The 20,330-nt window shown below is 41.8% G+C and overlaps 1 long non-coding RNA gene across 1 annotated transcript in view; it reads right to left on the bottom strand.

Annotated features, from left to right (window-relative positions):
- Window positions 1-2,358: 2,358 nt before the first annotated feature.
- LOC309531242 overlaps window positions 2,359-20,330 on the bottom strand; it is a 114,972-nt gene continuing 97,000 nt past the window's right edge. Inside the window, exon 3 of the long non-coding RNA XR_014219169.1 lies at window positions 2,359-2,502. This is a non-coding gene — a long non-coding RNA (uncharacterized lncRNA). The remainder of the gene's footprint in view (window positions 2,503-20,330) is intronic.

Genomic DNA, 20,330 nt, shown 5'->3' with positions numbered 1-20,330 from the left:
TTCAATTTTAAGTTTACTTATCCTAATCTCAATATGACCAATAACTCACAACCCTTTCCATATCTATATTGATATCTATAAGATAGCAAGATACTCAGAAAGCAGGTAGTCCCAGACTCTCAAAGCTCTAATTTTTAATTGGAACTCCATTTGACTGCTGTAGTTCCAGGACTTCTATCTGAGCATTAATCTTCTGATTTCAGAAGTGGCAATTTCCAACTAATGATGGTGGTTGGGGTTTTTTTTTTTACGACTATGCCCTTACACTGATTTATGCAAACGGCAACAGAGATTTTAGAAATAGTCTAAATTAGCTTCAAACTGATTTCAGTGAAGCAATTCAATTACATTAAGTCAAAAGGGGGTTAAAAAATGATGCATAATCATCAAAGCACAGGTTTCATGAGGCTCACTTAAGTGACAAAACAATCAGCAATGGCAAATCCATCATCTCTTCCTATAATGACATAGCCCAGCTTTTGTAAAGTTTGTGGAAGCAATGAATATTTTGAAAAAAATGCCAGGAGTCTTTGACTGGTCACACCAAGGAACCACCACCTATAGAACACAGGAAGTTACCCATGGGCAGAAAGACCTAGCTGCATTTAAAGCTGGTAATATGTAAATAGCCAAATATGCTTCCCAGTCCACTTGGGTATGCAGAAAAAGGCTGGTGAAGTTATTTTAGCACATGAGATGGAAAAATCCCACAAATGCATCACCTCTCCCTAGTAGGAACAAGCAATACAATAAGAATAAATTAGATGGCTTAAAATTTTGTTGCCCTTTAATCATCATCATCATCATCATCATCAACTTTTATTTGTCTCCTGCCCTCCCCACCTGAGACTGGGCTCAGGTCGGCTAACATCAAATATATAACATTGGTATAAAGTCAAACAATAATTAAATTACCTCCTAAAAACAAGTCAGGATCAAATTAAAATTTCGGCCCAGTATACCTGAAGGCGCGTCTCCACCCCTATCATTCTGCTAGGATGCTGATGTCCAGCGCCGAGGGCCTTCTGGCGGTTCCCTTGCTGTGAGAAGCAAAGCTAAAGGGAACCAGGCAGAGGGCCTTCTCAGTGGTGGCGCCCGCCCTGTGGAACGCCCTCCCATCAGATGTCAAAGAGATAAACAACTACTTGACATTTAGAAAACATCTGAAGGCAGCCCTGTTCAGGGAAGTTTTTAATGTGTGACATTTTAATGTATTTTTATTTTTTGTTTTTTGTATTTTTAATCTTTGTACCCAGCCAGATGGGCGGGGTACTACTACTAATAATAATAATAATAATAATAATAATAATAATGCTTTCCACAGGATTAAGGTTGGGAACAGTAAATGTTCATCAGGCCCAACTGTTTACGCTGTTCTTATATGGGCCTGTGAGAATGCTGGGAGGCCTCTTTCATACAAGTTCTTATACAAAAAGAGAAGGGGAGTCAGGCTGAGCCTGGCGGAACAACTCCGTCTTGCAGGCCCTGTGGAAAGATGTCAAATCTCGCAGGGCCCTGATCTCTTGTGGCAGAGCGTTCCACCAGGCTTAACAATTTGTTGCGCTTTCACAATATGCAGATTTATTCTAAGGAACTGTTGACAACTTTGACTCCATCTCTGACACAACTATTAAATGGGCAGGAGACTTCTCCTCAACACCACATGCTGGAATCCACAGGAAGGGAGAGTACTGTTGCACTCATATCCTGCTTGTGGACTTCCCACAGGCATCCGGTTGGCCATTGTGAGCACAGGATGTTGGACTACATGGGCCATTTGCCAGATTCAGCAGGCTCTTCTTACGTTCTTTATTTTTCCTCTTGTCACCCTCTCAGTGTTGCACACAGAATGTTTATTTCAGCTCAGCAGGCTTTTGCTAGCAATGAACCTGATCAAATGAGAGGATCTGAGTTCACAACAGACCTTTTCTTCCCCCTTCCAAAAAGAAAAAGAATATCAGGGGAAAATTGCTTCCTTCTATTTGGGGATGACAGACTGTTCTCTTAAACTGAAAAGATTGTTAGACATTACCGAGACACAGGCCATCCCTTTTGATTGTAGCACAGATGAAATATCTTCAGCTGCAGCAAAACGGCTAACAGTCTAAGGATCGGTGAAATCCCCGAGGTGGGAAACTCAGCGGGGGGGAAAGCCACAGGAAGAAAAATCCAACGTTGGAAGAAAATTGAATGAGTTTCTTAGATGGAAAAGCAGCCAGCACACAATCACTTAGCAGAAGGGAAAGTTTTCAGGAGCATTTGAGATTAAGCAGTGTCAGGTCACATTACCCTTTACATCTTGCTAAAGAATCTTTGGAAGGCAGTTCACAGGGTTTCATTAATTTTTCTTACCCAAGTTGGAAATGGTGTAAGCGTTGCTGACAACAGAAAAAATGGCTGCTCTTTGTAATTAAGGCATTGGTCCTCCACTTAGAGGCGCTGATTAATTTCTTGGTTCTGCCACAACTGTGGTGTCAATAAATCTCTGCCTCAGTTGCCTCCCTGAAATATGAAGATAAATTCATTAGGTGTTTTCTAAAAGGCTATATGGGCTATATGCACATAGGGAAGGACAGAGAGGAAACATTTAAAAACAAACACACCTGAGATTGGAGAGTGACCTGTAATGCAGAGTAATAGATTCTTTACTGGGATTGAAGTAATTTGTAAAATATTGTACCAATGCTGTATTGCCTGAATATACCCAATAAAACCTGTTGAAGTAGGCTGTTGATTCTCCAGCCTATGGGCTACTAATGCTTCCAAGCCATTATCAAACATCTGCATTAGCTGTCCCGGACAACATCAGTTCAAGCCAGGTATAAAGATCCTTTGGTCATCCAGATGTTGCAGAACTACCCAGCAAGCATGGCTAATGGCCAGGGATAATGGAAATTGTAATTTAGCAACATCTGGAGGGCCAAAGATTTCCTGCACCTGGTTTAAGCACACAACTGAGTTTGCTGCTTTTTGTTGTAGCATCCCATACATCCTCTGCAGGAAGCATTCGGGCAACCAGTCTTTGTTCCAATGTTGTTTTCTTTGTTTTTTTGCATCAGGGATTCCAGTGGAACACCGTTGTCCAAAGGGGTTTCAGCAAGTGATGGCCTTGAATGACGGTCTTTTTTTTAATCAAGCTGAGTTTGTGGCAGCAGATGGCACCAAGCTTGGAATGCATCACATGATGGGTCTATTCAGAAAATCTCATTCCATTGAATGCGGGAGGGGTGCATGAAGAGAGATGCGCTTGAATTTAGTCACATAAAGCTGCACAGAAGAAGCTGGTCCACATCTGAGTGTCTGTCTGCAGTCACTGCCACAGCATCAGAAACAGACATCAACAGAAGTCCAGCTACAGCATTGTAAGGGGAAGTGAAACTTCCTTTGCAAAGTTATGCATGAAAACGCTGCACTTGCGATATTCTTGCTACATTGACACTTTGCTCTCTTGAGGCACGAAAGTTGTGCTAAATGAGTCTCTCGTACATCCTTTCCCCACAAAAGTAGCATGGCATGTTTCCCTTACTAGATTCCTCACTAATAACAAGGAAAGAACACTTAGGCAATATTCTTCTAATGTCTGACATTATTTTCCAACAATTGCATCTCATCGCACCCTTCTTTCTCCTCATTATCTCTTCATTTGTTTTGCATAGTTATGAAATAATGTGTAAGTGAAATGTCTATGAAGCAATGAGAAAAAGCAAGTATAAGAAAATGATTTTCTATTTAATAAGTTCTGGTTACAAGGAATGAGGAAAAATCAACATTTAATACCAGACTTTACACTGTGTTGAACTCAGGCACAGTGAATTATTTGCCTACTATTCCCTTAAATGCACTCAGTTCAGTTCAGTCCAGCCTTCAGGCTCCTCTTCTGACCACAGTAAAAGCTTAAGCTAGTAGAAGCCCTGTGCAGGCCTGAATTAGGAGCCTTGGTGGGGAGCTGTGAATAAATTTAATATAATAAATAAATCCAAAGAATTCCAAAGGAACCTGTGAGAATTTCCATATTCCTAGCAAATTATCTAAGGAGGCTTTTCACATGTTCCTGGTAGGTCCCAATAGTTTGTCAGTATTTGACAAAGTCTTAGCTGTTAAGATTTTTATCCTCATCCATTAGAGGGAGAAGGGGAAGGAGAACTTTTGCTGGCCCAAACTCAAGGTTGGGCCCAGGAGACAGATGAGCAACCAATGGCCCTCTGGATATTTTTAGACTCTAGCACCCATCTGCTCAGTGATATGATGTCATAAAATACACCACAGGGAGGTATCCTATCTATTCTCTCTCCCCCCCCCCAATTTTTGCAATGTGTTTCCAGGCCAAAGTTGATACAGACAATGACCTCAGAATTGAAAAACTGAAGAACAGTGCCACATCATGTATGTTAAGGAGCATTCTCTGTCACAGACATCACCAGCAACTGGAGAAGAAAAGCATATTTTTCTTACATAATTGTAAAGGAGATATAATAAATTCTGCAGGGCCATCTCAAACTAGGGTTGAGATTTTAATTGACGAGAGCATAGCCTTCCATTGATTTGGAAGAGTTTGATTATCCAGCTCCTTGTTCCATTCTGCACACATGGGTGTTGTATAACATTTAGTTCTATCCACAAGTCAACAGTTAAAAACTATAGTTGGCTTGAGTAGTGTTGGGAAGTAGACCCCCTAATTAATATGAGGAGGGGGCAGTTTAGAAGCACTGCAGGCAGCATGACCAAATTAAGGGTTGTATCCAGCAAAGTAACCCTGTTAGCTCATTCTTTCTGTGGCAACCCTGTGGGGCTCAGGAGCCCAGTTATGTCACCCCTTTCCTGCAGAGCTGGCAGCCTCTCATGCTTTTTCGAACACCCTCCCTTGTGGAGTGTTCCCTCAGCCTCCTCTCTTCTCCTTGGGAGTCCTCTGGCCAGCAGCTGCTGCAGCCCCTGGTCTCTGAGCTGCCTGCCCGCCCAAAAGAGAGGTGTCTCCTCACACTGGCCCACAGGGGCCTGGGACTTGTCTGTTCATTCCCAGCAGCAAGGGCTTGTGAACTGTCTGGCTGGGCTCCTTTGCCCACTTACTTGCTTACTCTGAGGCCGCTTCAGCTCGTGGCAACCAGCTCCCCCAGCCAACGCCAGAGGCACCATTCACCTATGGAGTTTGTAGCCAGGGCTTCTGCAACAAACAGCTGTGCAATCCTTTGGGAGGCAGAGGCACAAGAGGGCATCAGGGGAGGAAGGGGAGGAATGAGGGACAGATGCCAGTGTTGCCCATGGCACCCCTGACCATCATTCAAGCCACCTGGGGTGGCACAGCACACTGGTTGGAAACCCCTGTGCTAATGAGAAAACTTCATTGGATACAATCCAAAGAAACTAATACACTTTTCAACTGTAAATAATATCACTGGGAGGTATCAGGTGATCTGTATGTTTCTTGAAAGTAAGAAAAGGGGACAAAATTACTTTCCTTGTCTGTTTATTGATCCAAAGTGAGAATCTGATTATCTGCCCTAGTCTTTTACAAAACTGTGAGACCAGCAATTCTTTAGTTCTGGATTATGCCAAAGTTTTATTTCCCTTGCATCGATGGAAGGCTCAATAATGTGTTGGCAGTCTAAGATACGGGGGTGGAGGGTATCGGATGTTTATCAGAAAAGTTGTGAATATACCTGAAACTAAGGGCTGTCCACCCCATCAATGTAGAAAGGTCTGTTCTAATATTGTCTAGGCTGATGTTGATATGAGGATTCTGGCTGTGGCATTTATGTACTTGGGAAAGGAGAAAAGCTCTATAGAGAGTTTGGGGAAGTTAAAATCGCCTTAGATCAAAAGCTGAGGTTTATTATAATGAAAATGCGGGGTGTTCTACTGCGCCTTACAAAAACTTATTGATATGTGTAAACTAGGAACCTGAGATGTATATTGGTAAGCCATGAAAAAAAACAAGCATTATACCACATTCATTTTCATAACATTAATCTTACCCCAGATGTTTACAGATTACATAACCCACCCAAGTCATCTTTTATTGTAGCAAGGTGTGAGCCATTCTTTGACCTTGTTTCCTAGACATATTAGGCCTCTGGTTTGGATGATGAAGCCCCACAAACATAAAAGAGGTGAAGAGGTATATGTCAATTCTGATTGAAAAGGTGTATGTTAGTTCTGGCATTAATTCTGATCCCCAGAGGCTATCAAATTTGTGAATCAAATTAGTTAAAGCTATGACTGAAGTTGTCAGGGTCATCAACAAATACTATGGCATCATTAGCACAGAGGGCAATATCAGAGTCTTTAAATTTTATTCCTTTCTTTAATTGTGAGTTTTTGCTGAATTGCATGAGCTAGGGATTCTGATGCCAACTTAAATAATAAAGAAGAGAGGGCAGCCCTGTCTGGTGCCTTGGTATAGGCTGAAAGGCTTTAATATTATCCCATTAGTAATGTTGGGAGGCTTAGGAGCAGAACCAAGAATATCTATTTCTTTCATACTCACAACTCTATTGTAGCAGCAAACTGGGGATTCCGTGGATCTAATTTTAGAACAGACATCCCAAACAAAGCCTCATGAAATAATCATATTATGAACTGCACAGGTGGCTTCCTGTTCCACACCTTAACCTACAACTCTCCATTAAGTCTTCCTTTGTCCTCACATTATATGTGACTGTCTTAGGTGCTCCTTTAATAGGCTTCAATAAAATGTAGACTAGGAAGGAGAAAGAAATTTGATTTGGTTTCCATTTACAAGTGAACCTGTCAAATTATCACTTAAGAAAATACTGAAACGCAGGCATCCTCTGAAATTTTCACTTACTTGAATTTTGTGGTGCAGTTCTGCAACCAAACTGTGTTTTTAAAAGTGCATCTATTAGGGGAAAGTATGCATAATATATTAGTAAAAATAATATACAAAAACACCTTGTATTAGGGGAAATTGCATGCAAAAGGGTGCATTAGGACATATGAGCATTCAAATGCTGATGAATTTTCATATACATATATATATATATATATATATATATATATATATATATATATGCTTTCGTAGATTTTCACGGGTACAGGAATGCAGGTTTTGGTGTCTTCGGGTGTCTTCCCGTGTAAGAGTCGGGGTGTCTGTGCGACGTTTCGACGAGGTCTCACTCGTCATCTTCAGGCTGGTGCTTTCGGCTTCTTGTTACTGGAACAGAGCAGAATCTGGTGTTTGAGTTCCTATAAATACTGTTGAGGGGTGTGGTGAACGTTGGAGGCTATACACCACACCCCTCAACAGTATTTATAGGAACTCAAACACCAGATTCTGCTCTGTTCCAGTAACAAGAAGCCGAAAGCACCAGCCTGAAGATGACGAGTGAGACCTCGTCGAAACGTCGCACAGACACCCCGACTCTTACACGGGAAGACACCCGAAGACACCAAAACCTGCATATATATATATATATATATATATATATATATATATATATATATGCATATATATCCCACAGATTATAGAAAAACTGCGCAGAACTGAATTTAAGACTGGAAAAAATCAGGAATGGAAATAACCAAAATGGACTGATCCATCCATCCCTACTGTTGCATAATACTTTGCTCTGACAGCATAAAATGTGAGGATCTATGCTAGTCCTACTGAGAGTAAACCTATTGAAGTTCATCTACATTACTCACTTAGGTTCATTAACTTCAGTGGACCTACTATGAGTGGGACTTAATTGAATACAACCCTGAGATTCCCCTGCTCCAGCACAGAGAAAGAAGTGAATGGGGGAGGGGGAGCTGTGCCCCTGGCACCCCTTAATTTTAGCAATGCAGATGGCAGGGTCTGCTGCAAGTGCTTGTCTATGTGGAACAAGTGCTGTGAGTCAACAAAACCCCACAGCATATCATCTGTTTTAGAGAGTGAAATCACAACATTGCACACAATAAAAACTTATGGAAAATATGGGTATCTATACACAAAAATATAATTCAGTTCCACTGAAAACTGCCTCCTCTCTAGTATGCTGCAGCGTTAATTGTTGCCTGTCTTCTTTGCCCCTCAGGATGCTGCCTCCGTTTAGAAAACAGACAGCAGACAGATGGAGAGCTGCTGGAGTTGAACCCGAACACAGATAAACAACAGATACAGATTTTACGAAAGCTCAAAGGTGAGTGACCTATGCATTTGCCACAATTCTGTTAAAAATGTGTAAATGAATGTTACATGTAAAGGGTAAACACAATAACTTGGACTGAATTGGAATTTATAATTAATCCTTATGTTCCATTGATTACAAAAATATAGCATGACTGTTGGTGACACTTCTTGCAAATGAGATGCTTTTTTGCTTTCTTTTTTCTTGTTGGCCTCATGGATGAAGGAATGGAGTTGTTGTGTGAAGCCACAGTGATAAGGCATGGGTAGGCAAACTAAGGCCACTCTAGGACCAGATGTCCTGCTCCCTTTTTCTTCTACACAGCAGGATGTGGGAGGAAGTTGTGATTGGGCTGGTGTGCCATTTGGCTCTTGTGGGCTGCTGGTGAATTGGCACACAACAGGTGCCAGCTACAGCCTCTTCACAAACATTTATCGTATTCTTTTTGCTTTTGTAGTTATTACATAATCTTTCTTCTCTTCTTTGGCAATCACTCGTAGCCGAGTAAGATTGTCTTCCATAAACACAGTTTTAAAAGTGAGTCCATAAGTGACTGCGGAGGCCCATTCTGGATCCACATGTCCTTCCATAGTGGGGACATAGGTTTCTGGGTGGGAGTTTGCCAAACAAGCCTTGCTCTTAGCTCATTTCTCCCTTTCATCCTGAGTTCAAGTGCAGGTGCCCAGGCAGTCGACATAAAGGTTTGATCACTTCAGTGAAATTCATGTATGAAATATCCACTCAGGCTCCACCTGCACTATACTTTGAAAGCAGCACCACACCACAATAGCTAAGACAGCAGCAGCAGCTTCCAAAATTGTCACTGTGATCATACAATAATGACCAAGAAGTTGCAGGAATGGATGGATCCACCATGTTCTCCATATTGCCATTGACAGAGATCTTGATTATGAGGAGACTTGTAAGGGCACTTACAAGTCCCCTCAGACCTGCAGGCTAAACATGCCAAGGTCAGGAGAGAAGCAGGCACAGCCAGTGAGACTGGGGACAAGTTCTATGTGTGGACCCCCGTCCTTCTACATGCTTTTGCCTTGGGTGTCTAGGGTGAGTGCCTAAAAGAGAGCCAGTGTGGTGTAGTGGTTAAGAGCGGTGGACTCGTAATCTGGTGAACTGGAGTTGCGTCTCCGCTCCTCCACATACAGCTGCTGGATGACCTTGGACTAGTCACACTTCTCTGAAATCTCTCAGCCCCACTCACCTCACAGAGTGTTTGTTGTGGGGGAGGAAGGGAAAGGAGAATGTTAGCCGCTTTGAGACTCCTTAAAGGGAGTGAAAGGCGGGATATCAAATCCAAACTCCTCCTCCTCCCCCTCTTCTTCTACTTCTTCTCCTCAATCTTTTATTTTAAACAAGGGCTGTTGAAGTAGGAAATGAGGCCAGCAACAATTCCACACATGACTTGCCTGCAAGTTGCTTTTCAAACCGATGGAAAGATATGTATTTTTTATTATTAATATGCATAGTTATTTAATTTATCTCATGTTTCCACTGAAAAATTCTTTCAGCAGCTTACAACAGATTGCAAATAAAACAAACAAACAAACAAACAAACAAACAAACAAACAAACAAACCACTCACACAATATTAGCACAACCCAACAGCCCTCAGACCAGCATGGTGTTTTCCAAAGCCCAACAGTGCCAGCCAGCATAGCTAACAGTTGGGGATGGGGGGAGTTCCAGTTCAAATTATTTGAAGGGCCCCATATTGATTTTCTCAGCCCTTCTGGCTTAAAACATTTCTGAAGCTCATAAACAGAAAAAGTGGAAACAAATTCCACATAGGAAACCCTCCAAGCTACTATCTGAGAATTCTTATAAAACAAAGGTATGTTTATCTACAGCTCTTGCTTCTCAAGTGTCATTTCAAGGTTTAATCTATTGAGCCATGAGGACAATGTTTTCCTTTATGTGCTTTATTTTAAAGTTACAAAAGAAGGATAGCTCATCACTTTCTTTCTGGATCTGAAGGGTAAACCGCACATTTGGGGGGGATATTAAGAGTTAGCCTCAAATAAATCTGAATCCACACAGCTACTGCCCACACCATCTTTTTACTGCTGAGTGATAACAATGCTTAGCTTTTCATGACTGGCCCATCTCCTGAGACACAGCTAGTGCTGCTGCTTTGGCATAACTACATGAGAACAGGGATAGACAAGAATTTCATTTGGTTCATATTTTCAAAGTGAACCTGATCTAATTTGCACCTCCCAGACTGACACAGGGATCACAATTTAATTATCCTTCAGATTTCACACTTCTCTGAATTTGACAATAAAGTTTTTGGCTGAACAAAAGGTACCCAAAAGCAATAAATAAATAACTTTAGAAATGTTTATATGGAGTCAAATAAGTAGTTTGTGATAAAATGTGTATTTAAATATGTGTTTAAGTGTGGATTTTTGTATTTTAAAAATACAGATAAATGTGCAAACAGGAGGGAGAGGAGGAGTTATGAACAGACACATATGAAAATGATACAGGCCAAAACTAGACAGATATGTCTATTGCTGTATGAACATGGAAGTTTTCCTTTCAATAGGGGCACACCTCTGAGAGACGTTTGGGGGAGGGGAGCAAACATTTGAGAATGACCATCAAAGTAAGTATAAACAAGGAAACAAAAATCTTTCCGGGGAAATACCAGCCACAAGCAAAGCAAACGCAGTGTGTAGCACTTGTATTCAAGCAAGTCTAAGGGGAGTGTCTGATTAGAGAACTCTGAAAAACGACATGCTCCCGATTTCACACTGCAAACATTTTTGTGTCAAGATGACTCAGAGAAGAAGCGCCATGTATGGAAGCAGGCAAACAGCCATGTATCATTTGCCGCCCCAGGAATCATGGGTGCAAATTCGTTGCATCAGGACCCTCAGGAACAAGGGTCTCTGGCAATATTAAATTTATCAAGTGTTTTTAATGTATGAACACTAGCCAGCAACAGCTGACATCTTGTTGTATATTTGGAGGGGCTACAGGAAAATCACCTCCCAGCCCTATTACCACTTTGTGAGAAGGTCTGGTGCAGATTGTGAGCTTGCTTGGCTGAATATTCAGTGCTCCCAATTGTGTGGAGGACAGGATCAGTGTTTACTACAGTGGTACCTCTGGTTACATACGCTTCAGGTTACATACGCTTCAGGTTACAGACTCCGCTAACCCAGAAATATTACCTCGGGTTAAGAACTTTGCTTCAGGATGAGAACAGAAATCGTGCTCCAGCGGCGCAGCGGCAGCAGGAGGCCCCATTAGCTAAAGTGGTGCTTCAGGTTAAGAACAGTTTCAGGTTAAGAACGGACCTCCAAAACGAATTAAGATCTTAACCTGAGGTACCACTGTATAAGGATTAGACCAGGCTTCCTCAACCTCGGCCCTCCAGATGTTTTGAGACTACAATTACCAGCATCCCTGACCACTTGTCCTGCTAGCTAGGGATCATGGGAGTTGTAGGCCAAAAACATCTGGAGGACCGAGGTTGAGGAAACCTGGATTAGACCTTCCTACCCAATGCAAGAAGGCTGAGGATGGAAAAGATGCATTTATCTGCCTGAAATCTGCCTGGTTTGGGCTTTAAAGACACTCTAACTCAGGACGAAAGGGAGAAACGAGGTAAGAGAAAGGCATGTTTGGCAAACCCTCATCATGATCAACTCTCACAAGGAAACCTATGTCCCCACTGTGGAAGGACGTGTAGATCCAGAATTGGTCTCCATAGTCACTTACAGACTCACTGTTAAGACCATGTTCATGGAAGACAATCTTACTCAGCTACGAGTGATCACCAAAGGAGGAGGAGGAGGAGGTTTGTTTAATCCATTAAGTCTGGAAACTTAAGGGTTATTACCAGTGCTTTTTTTCTAAAAAAAATGTTTAGGGGTACTCTCATTTTCCTATTCATATTGAAATACTGCCCCTTGAGGCCAAACTTAGAGTCACAAAATGTTTAGGGGTACGTGCACCCCTGCGTCTCCACAGAAAAAAAGCTCTGGCTATTACTGTATTTTTCGCTCTATAAGACGCACCAGACCACAAGACGCACCTAGTTTTTGGAGGAGGAAAACAAGGAAAAAAATATTTTGTATCTCAGAAGCCAGAAGAGCAAGAGGGATCGCTGTGCAGTGAAAGCAGCAATCCCTCTTGCTGTTCTGGCTTCTGGGATAGCTGCGCAGCCTGCATTTGCTCCATAAGATGTACACACATCTCCCCTTTCTTTTTAGGAGGGAAAAAGTGAGTCTTATAGAGCAAAAAATACGGTACATACATTTAAGATTTTTAAAAAAAGATTTAAATCTTTTAAAATCTTTATCTAGGGGATCTCTCCAGTATGTAAAAACCACTGCCTTATTTGTTTGATGGCCCATTTTGCTTTTAAACTGGATTGGAGTATCAAGCATGAGGGGTGACTGACTGGAACACTGAACAGGATCTCTCTACATAACAATTGTTTGTTGCACGCCCCACTTGTATTCAATATCACTCACTTTTACTGTTTTTACTAGAATTGTTTCTGCTTCTGTTGTAGCCTGCATGCATCACCAGCACCATGATGCATCACCAGCACATAGTTTCCTGAGTGCTGCAGATCAGAAACTAGCACCATAGCACATTATGAACAGCTTTGAGGAGAGGAGCACTCACTAACTAATAATAAATAAATAAATAAATAAATAATAATAATAATAATAATAATAATAATAATTTATTTATACCCCGCCCATCTGGCTGGGCCTCCCCAGCCACTCTGGGCGGCTTCCAAAAGAATATTAAAGTACTATAATACATCAAACATTAAAAGCTTCCCGAAACAGGGCTGCCTTCAGATGTCTTCTAAAAGCCTGGTAGTTGTTGTTCTCTTTGACATCTGGTGGGAGGGTGTTCCACAGGGAAGGCGCCACTACCGAGAAGGCCCTCTGCCTGGTTCCCTGTAGCTTGACTTCTCCAGAAGGCGCTCGGTGCTGGACCTCAGTGTCCGGGTAGAACGACGGGGGTGGAGACGCTCCTTCAGATATACTGGACCAAGGCCGTTTAGGGCTTTAAAGGTCAGCACCAACACTTTGAATTGTGCTTGTGTTATGTGGTCTCTGTGGCCGCTCCCAGTCACCAGTCTAGCTGCCGCGTTCTGGATTAGTTGTAGTTTCCGGGTCACCTTCAAAGGTAGCCCCACGTAGAGCGCATTGCAGTAATCCAAGCAGGAGATAACCAGAGCATGCACCACTCTGGCGAGGCAGTCCGCAGGCAGATAGGGTCTCAGCCTGCGTACCAGATGGAGCTGGTAAACAGCTGCCCTGGACACAGATTTGACCTGTGCCTCCATGGACAGCTGTGAGTCCAAAATGACTCCCAGGCTGCGCACCTGGTCCTTCAGGGGCACAGTTACCCCATTCAGGACCAGGGAGTCCTCCACACCTGCCCGCCTCCTGTCCCCCAAAAACAGTACTTCTGTCTTGTCAGGATTCAACCTCAATCTGTTAGCCGCCATCCATCCACCAACCGCATCCAACTTCTGGTATAATCATAAAGCATCCAACTTATCCTCATAAGCATCTGATTAGCCTCTGCAAGAGGTCTTTGATCCCCTTCTTATGCTACCTCTCTCCACCCTGATCTTAGCTAATTCCATGTCCATTCAGATAAAGATGGAGCCTAGACCACAGTTCATATCTGCCTATTCCCCGCTTCCCCAGTTGCAAATAGTCCACTTGCTAACTTTGATGCATGGGGGGGGGGGGAGAGAAATCATCAGAAAAGATTACATGGCTAAGGATTTCTACATCAGTCAGAAATTTTTTGGGGGAGGGGGGATAATCTACTATAGATGGAAGGTTTTATAACTGTATTTTAGCTCTCAAGGTCTGTTAAAATATATATTCTATTGCTTACTTTTATTGAGCCATTAAAGATTTCCATAGAGGAATCAAGCATACTCATAAGATCCGGAGGTTCTTTCATATATCAGCAATGAGCTTTCTTCCTTATACATTTCTAAATTCTACATTATCCTTCTGAAAAGTAATATCTTGAGACAACATAAGTCAGATGTAGAGATCTGATATTCTCTCCTGAATTCTCTGTTGACACATCTCTTAAAGTACAAGAACTGGATCAGGCACCCTCTGGTCCTTTGATACTTTCTTGTCCTTTAACAAGATATGAAAAATCACTCCCAAGTCCTTTTAAATGCATGTTCCCTTTAGAATCCTGGAATGTAATTAATCTGCATGAGGTGTCTTGTCAAAGTGCTTTATGTAACGGTGTGTTCTGGTATAATCATAAAGCATCTAATATCCTCTCTAGGTGAACATATATTTCAGCCTTCCATATGTAGCCTTTGGGGGTTTCTTTAGAAATCCTGTACCAGGGTACCGGGGGGGCGGCGAGGTCGAAATAGCATAATGAGACCTTAGTCTTAGAATGCTACTCTTCCAACATGAAACCAAACATCACACATTCTTCCTCCAACTTATTATTGCCTATTTTTGGGGAAAATTCCGTAGACCTATATTTTCAGACTTGAAATTGAAGCAAATGCCGTTTCCTCAAATTACATTGAACGGTGTACTATTTGATTAATTTCTTGTTATATTTTATTAGCTAACATGTCCAATAAGTACTGACTTTAAGAATAGCCATGTTCATTATTTGTCTAATTCACTACCACCCTAAACCATGAATCTAGATTCTTGCATAGTTCTTGCTCCTTGAGTGTAAGGATCTGTGTCCCTCTTACAGCAAACATAAGAGGTTAACAAAGCTCAGTGCCACAACATAAGACCCTGCTGGATCAGGCCAATGGCCCACCTAGTCAGGATCCTTTTCTCACAGTGCCCCCCTGAAAGCCACCACTGCCCATCAAACAGCTGCCCAGGTCAGAAATCTGTCAGTTTCTATCTCTCTCAGTTTCCTGTTTTCCAGTTTTCAGTTCTCCACATTTCTACATTAGTTCATGATCTTAAAAAAAACAAAATCCTCATGAAAATTCATCTGTATTTTAGTGTGAATTTCTCCTAATGTACACATTTGTGTCTACAATTTCCCCTAACATACACATTTTTGCAAAGCAATTTCCCTTAATATAATTAGTTTTTGTTTGCTATTTTCACTAATAAATGTATTTTTGTGCACACTTTTTAGTATATGCATTTGTGGACAAATTGCTTGGCTGGAGAATTGCATCACAAAACTTGGATAAGCAGAAGTTTTGAAAGATGGCTGTGTTTCATTTCATGCATTGTTTCAGAAAGTGTGAATTACCAAGTCCAAAAGGATCAATTTCATTTGGGCACTGTGCCACTTAATAGCCTAAGGGAAGCCAGTTCCTAGTATAAAATTCACAGAAAAAAGCACACAAACACGCTGTAATAAATGGCTATTTGTGAATCAAAGAGCATAACAGAAGTACAAATCTTGGGAGCTGCAAACATTTTCTTTGTTCTTCATTCACCAGTCATTGATCTGGCTTATTACAGTTTTGAAATTTTGTCTGTTTTTGGATCTCACATGTCTTCTAATCTCTTCAGTTTTAAGGACATCATGCTTTTATTACATTTCTTATATTTCCAACTCCTTCCACCCTACCCCCTTTGACTCCATCTGCTTATTCTTGCTTTATTCCTAACTCTTGCTCTTCAGAAATCTGCTACATGAATAAAACACCCTGTTATCACCATTCTGATTTGTTCTTCTAGCTCTGGGACTTTTATAAAGACCTCAAAACTTAAACAAACAAGGTCTTTAAGATATTGCTTATTCAGTTTGGTGCCACCTACTGGTTGTGGTGACTTGAATGAGGCCCCTTGAATTAGGAAGGACCATAGCTCAGTGACAGAGCCCCTGTTTGGCACGGAGAAGGTCTCAGCTTTAATCTCTGGCCTCTCCAGGCAGGGCTGGGAGAGAATCCTGTCTGGAATCCTGGATATTCACTGCCAGCCAGAGTTGACAATACTGAGCTAGACAGATTAATGGTCCAAGTGCTGAGTCTGATGTCCAGTGGACGCCAGACACAAGCTGGACTCCAGATGTAACATGAGCAAAATGACTTAAATATTGGAAAAATCGGGATTCATAAAAGGAAGCACAGTGTTAAAAAATGGTACATAAAGTACTCGCAACAGACAGGTAAGATGAAACTTGACAGAAAAGTGAACAAAGAAAATAGAGCCACAGTAACAGCAAAAGGCAAACAAGAAAGCTGACAGCAGGGAGCTCTTGCGGAATGCTAATGAGATCAATATAAAAAGAAACACAAGAGCCAATGGAATGAAGCAATTAGATGCAAGGATGGGAGAGGCAGAGACGTGACAATGGCAGCTGAGATTTTGGCAGATCTGGTACAATATCAGGTCCATGCACAAAAGGAGCCAAGCAGAGAAGGCTACTGGGAAGCTTAATTTCTTTGAAAAGCCAGTCACTAAGAGCTGGTTCACATATGCATGTGCATCCCATGATTCTTTTGCTCAGCACTTGGCTGGTGGCAGCTGAATGAGTCGACTCACTACATTGAGATATATGGTGCTTAGCTGAATAAAGTTTCTATGAATTCTCTCTGTTGGGTTAGATCTTTCATAGCTCAGCTACAATAATTCATCACATGGATCCTGTAGTCCTCTGGTGACAAAGATGCAGGTGTAAACTAGACAGTGCTGTTATATCATCTCATGTTTGGAACCAGACTTTTTTTTATGGGAATGCTTAACACTTACTACAAACATTTCTTTACAAGCCCTTCTTTTTCTGTCACTGTGTTGCTTAAAATATTGCATTAGATAATCAATTCACAACGCAAAAAAAAAAATCCATTGCTCTTCCTGTGAAGATTCTGTTTGCACTGGCTTGATGGCTCCTACTCTGAACACACCCCTGCTATACATCTTTCAATGGATGGCAAGATTGGATATCCATCTACTCTTCTATTCTGAGCAGAGAAGAGATGCAAAGTCCTTCTCTTTGAATGTGGCTGTGGCTGATATAGGTGCCTATTACCTCATTGTGGTTCTGCCTCTTTTATGCTCATTTATGCCACACCCCACGACAGTCAGAATGTGTTCTGCCATGCCTTCATGGCAGCCATTTTGTGGCTGGGACCCATCCCACAATGCAATCTCAAAATTTCAAACGTACCCAGTGTTCCAAAGAGGTTGGCAACACAGTTCAGTCCAGTTTCTAAGATCTATTTATTTTCAGACACACAGCATTGGACGATTAATTCTCCTACATTATGTTTTTGCTGCTGTAATGAGCTTCACCATGCTAAACGAAGCCCAATTAACCCCACTTAACTACAACTGTTCATTTATACCTTTAAAAATAAAAGAAAACCACGAAACAACTTGTGAAAATTCCAAAATATCGCTCTTACAAAACCCTTCAAGAATAGTTGAAATACAGTACGTCAACTATTCTTAATGGGCTAATGCTAGTTATACAGTTAGGCCTGAATTGTTTAACCATGTTCTAATAGCCGTACACGGTGCCCAATGGGAAAGATTCATGCTGCTTGAGAAATAGATTCATTTAAAACAGTTGCAGTTGGAGCCAATACAGATTCAGATGTATTGTTCAGTAGAAATGAGACTCTGGGGCAATGTGAACTCAGCAGGAACAGAGGAATGCCACTGTTGAGTAATATTCCTGTGAGGAACCCTTTTGGTGACTGTTCAGAAGTCCCACTGTATTCAGTAGGGCTTATTCCCTAGTTCATAGGTTTCAAACTGCAGCCTGAGAGAACACAAAAAACAGAAGTGGCTTCCTGGATGAGACAGAGCCACTGAACCAACTTCTTGGCAGGTGAGCCACTGTGTCTTACTGGGCGGTGCAAAGTGGCAGGGAGGTTGGCACAGTGCAAATGCACTGCCAGAACCAACATAGCACTCCTGCTGGTGTGTTTCCACCCTGTCGACTTCACCGCCATCTCATCCCTCACTCTCCAGGCGAGCAACAGTGACCCACCTGCCAGGAACCTAGAGCAGTGGTTCTGCCCCACCTGGCAAGCTGCATCTGCATAAAAATAGATCACGTCAGAGACTATAGGCTCTGTTGTTATTTTTAGTGGGATTTATTATTCTGCAATAAAAATGGCTATTCCTAGCTGGCCTCATTCTTAAGACATGACAATAAACTTGGCTTCCTACATTTGTTTGGCTTTTGCTATTACAATGGTAATTTTTAGCTGCTAATCCCGCCTACCAGAATGAAATTCAAAAAAAGGAGTGACCCAGAAACTTCAAACAGACTTATTCCACTGTCAGTCTTGTGATTACCCTTGTATAATGTTCCATTATAAACAGGAATGGGTTTAAAGAATTCTAAAAAAGAATTATGCTAGCCTAAACAAGAGAATGTCAGAACTAGAAAATATAGTTGGGGGGGGGAGGGATGTTGCTTACATGGCAAACAGCCAGTGGAGGAATTAATACTGCACAGTTGACCAGCAAAATTTATCTCACTTACCCAGACTGAATTGTAACTTCAGTGAGGAAAGTAACGCTGAAACGGAACCTAAAATATCTTCCACTGGAATGAAAATGCCACGTTGATAAGAAAAAAGCAAGATAAGAATTTGGAGCGTGAATGCAAATGGCACTGCATTGAGTTTTCCAATGGGCTTGTTGGACCTGCTTTTGATAATATTCTCCAGCTTATTAAAATTTCCTAATTTGCTTTTGTAGATTCCCCCCTAAACTATGTAGCCTGAGACTACATGAATCAATCTTATCTCTCTATCTTGTTGATTTGAGCGTTTTATGATATCATTCTTAACTCAATAAAATCTAAATTATGTACATGTAGATTAGGTCTGCCTTGCAGGATCCAAGGTTGACTTCACAGAGTTCTCAAATTACTCCATAAAAAATGAACATTAGTTTGCTTTTTGAAGCAATAAACTAGATGTACAAATTTAGCATTATTTTTTTTCTTTTGCAATTTTTTAATTGTTTGTTTATGTGGCCTCACTTGCATGTGTAGGTTTTTAAGCACACTTTACTTGCAATAGATTCAAAATAATGTTTGTACAGCTTAATTCTAAAAATATTTCTGTAAGGAAAGAGAAACTGTGTGACACGTATGCTTTTGCAAATCAATGCAACAAAAGATGGAGCAGCATTTTCCCATAATCAATACTAGATATTCTGTGAGTGTAATCTATGTTAATACAGCATGATAGTAAGGTAAAGGGACCCCTGACCATCAGGTCCAGTCATGGCCGACTCTGGGGTTGCGGCGCTCATCTCGCTTTATTGGCCAAGGGAGCCGGCGTACAGCTTCCAGGTCATGTGGCCAGCATGACTAAGCCGCTTCTGGTGAACCAGAGCAGCGCACAGAAACGCCATTTACCTTCCCGCCGGAGCGGTACCTATTTATCTACTTGCACTTTGACGTGCTTTCAAACTGTTAGGTTGGCAGGAGCAGGGACCGAGCAACGGGAGCTCACCCCATCGCGGGGATTCAAACCACCGACCTTCTGATTGGCAAGTCCTGGGCTCTGTGGTTTAACCCACAGCGCCACCTGTGTCCCTGCATGATAATACTGATAGGTTAATTGATATTAATATATATACCCAGTATACCTGAAGGAGCGTCTCCACAACCATCGTTCTGCCCGGACTCTGGGGTCCAGCGCCAAGGACCTTCTGGCAGTTCCCTCACTGTGAGAAGCCAAGTTACAGGGAACCAGGCAGAGGGCCATCCCCTCCCATCAGATGTCAAAGAAATAAACAACTACCTGACATTCAGAAGACATCTTAAGGCAGCCCTGTTCAGGGAAGTTTTTAATGTGTGACATTTTAGTGTATTTTTGGTCTCTGTGGAAGCTGCCCAGAGTGGCTGGAGAAACCCAGCAAGATGGGCGGGGTACAAATAAATAAATAAATATTTATGAATGCTCTTGGTTATAGAGCAGCCACGTTATTGTTACACCTGAAACACACATTACTCATGACGATATATTACCAGTGCATACGAATTGCTGGGAATTACAAGGGGGGCGGATTTGCTCTGCCCTGGTCCTGGCTTGCTGGCTTCCCAGAGGCATCTGGTTGGCCACTGTGAGAACAAGATGCTGGAGTCGGTGGGCATTTGACCTGATCCAACAAGGCTGTTTTGTATAGTCACCTTTTCAGCCTGCTAGATCTGATGGACTTCTTAGTTTCCTCTATCTTCTAATCATGTATCCAAGTATAAGGA

This window comes from Podarcis vaucheri (assembly GCF_965113315.1).
Source record: "Podarcis vaucheri genome assembly, chromosome: 4".
Taxonomy (NCBI): domain Eukaryota; kingdom Metazoa; phylum Chordata; class Lepidosauria; order Squamata; family Lacertidae; genus Podarcis; species Podarcis vaucheri.
This window is presented reverse-complemented; position numbering and strand designations above follow the sequence as displayed.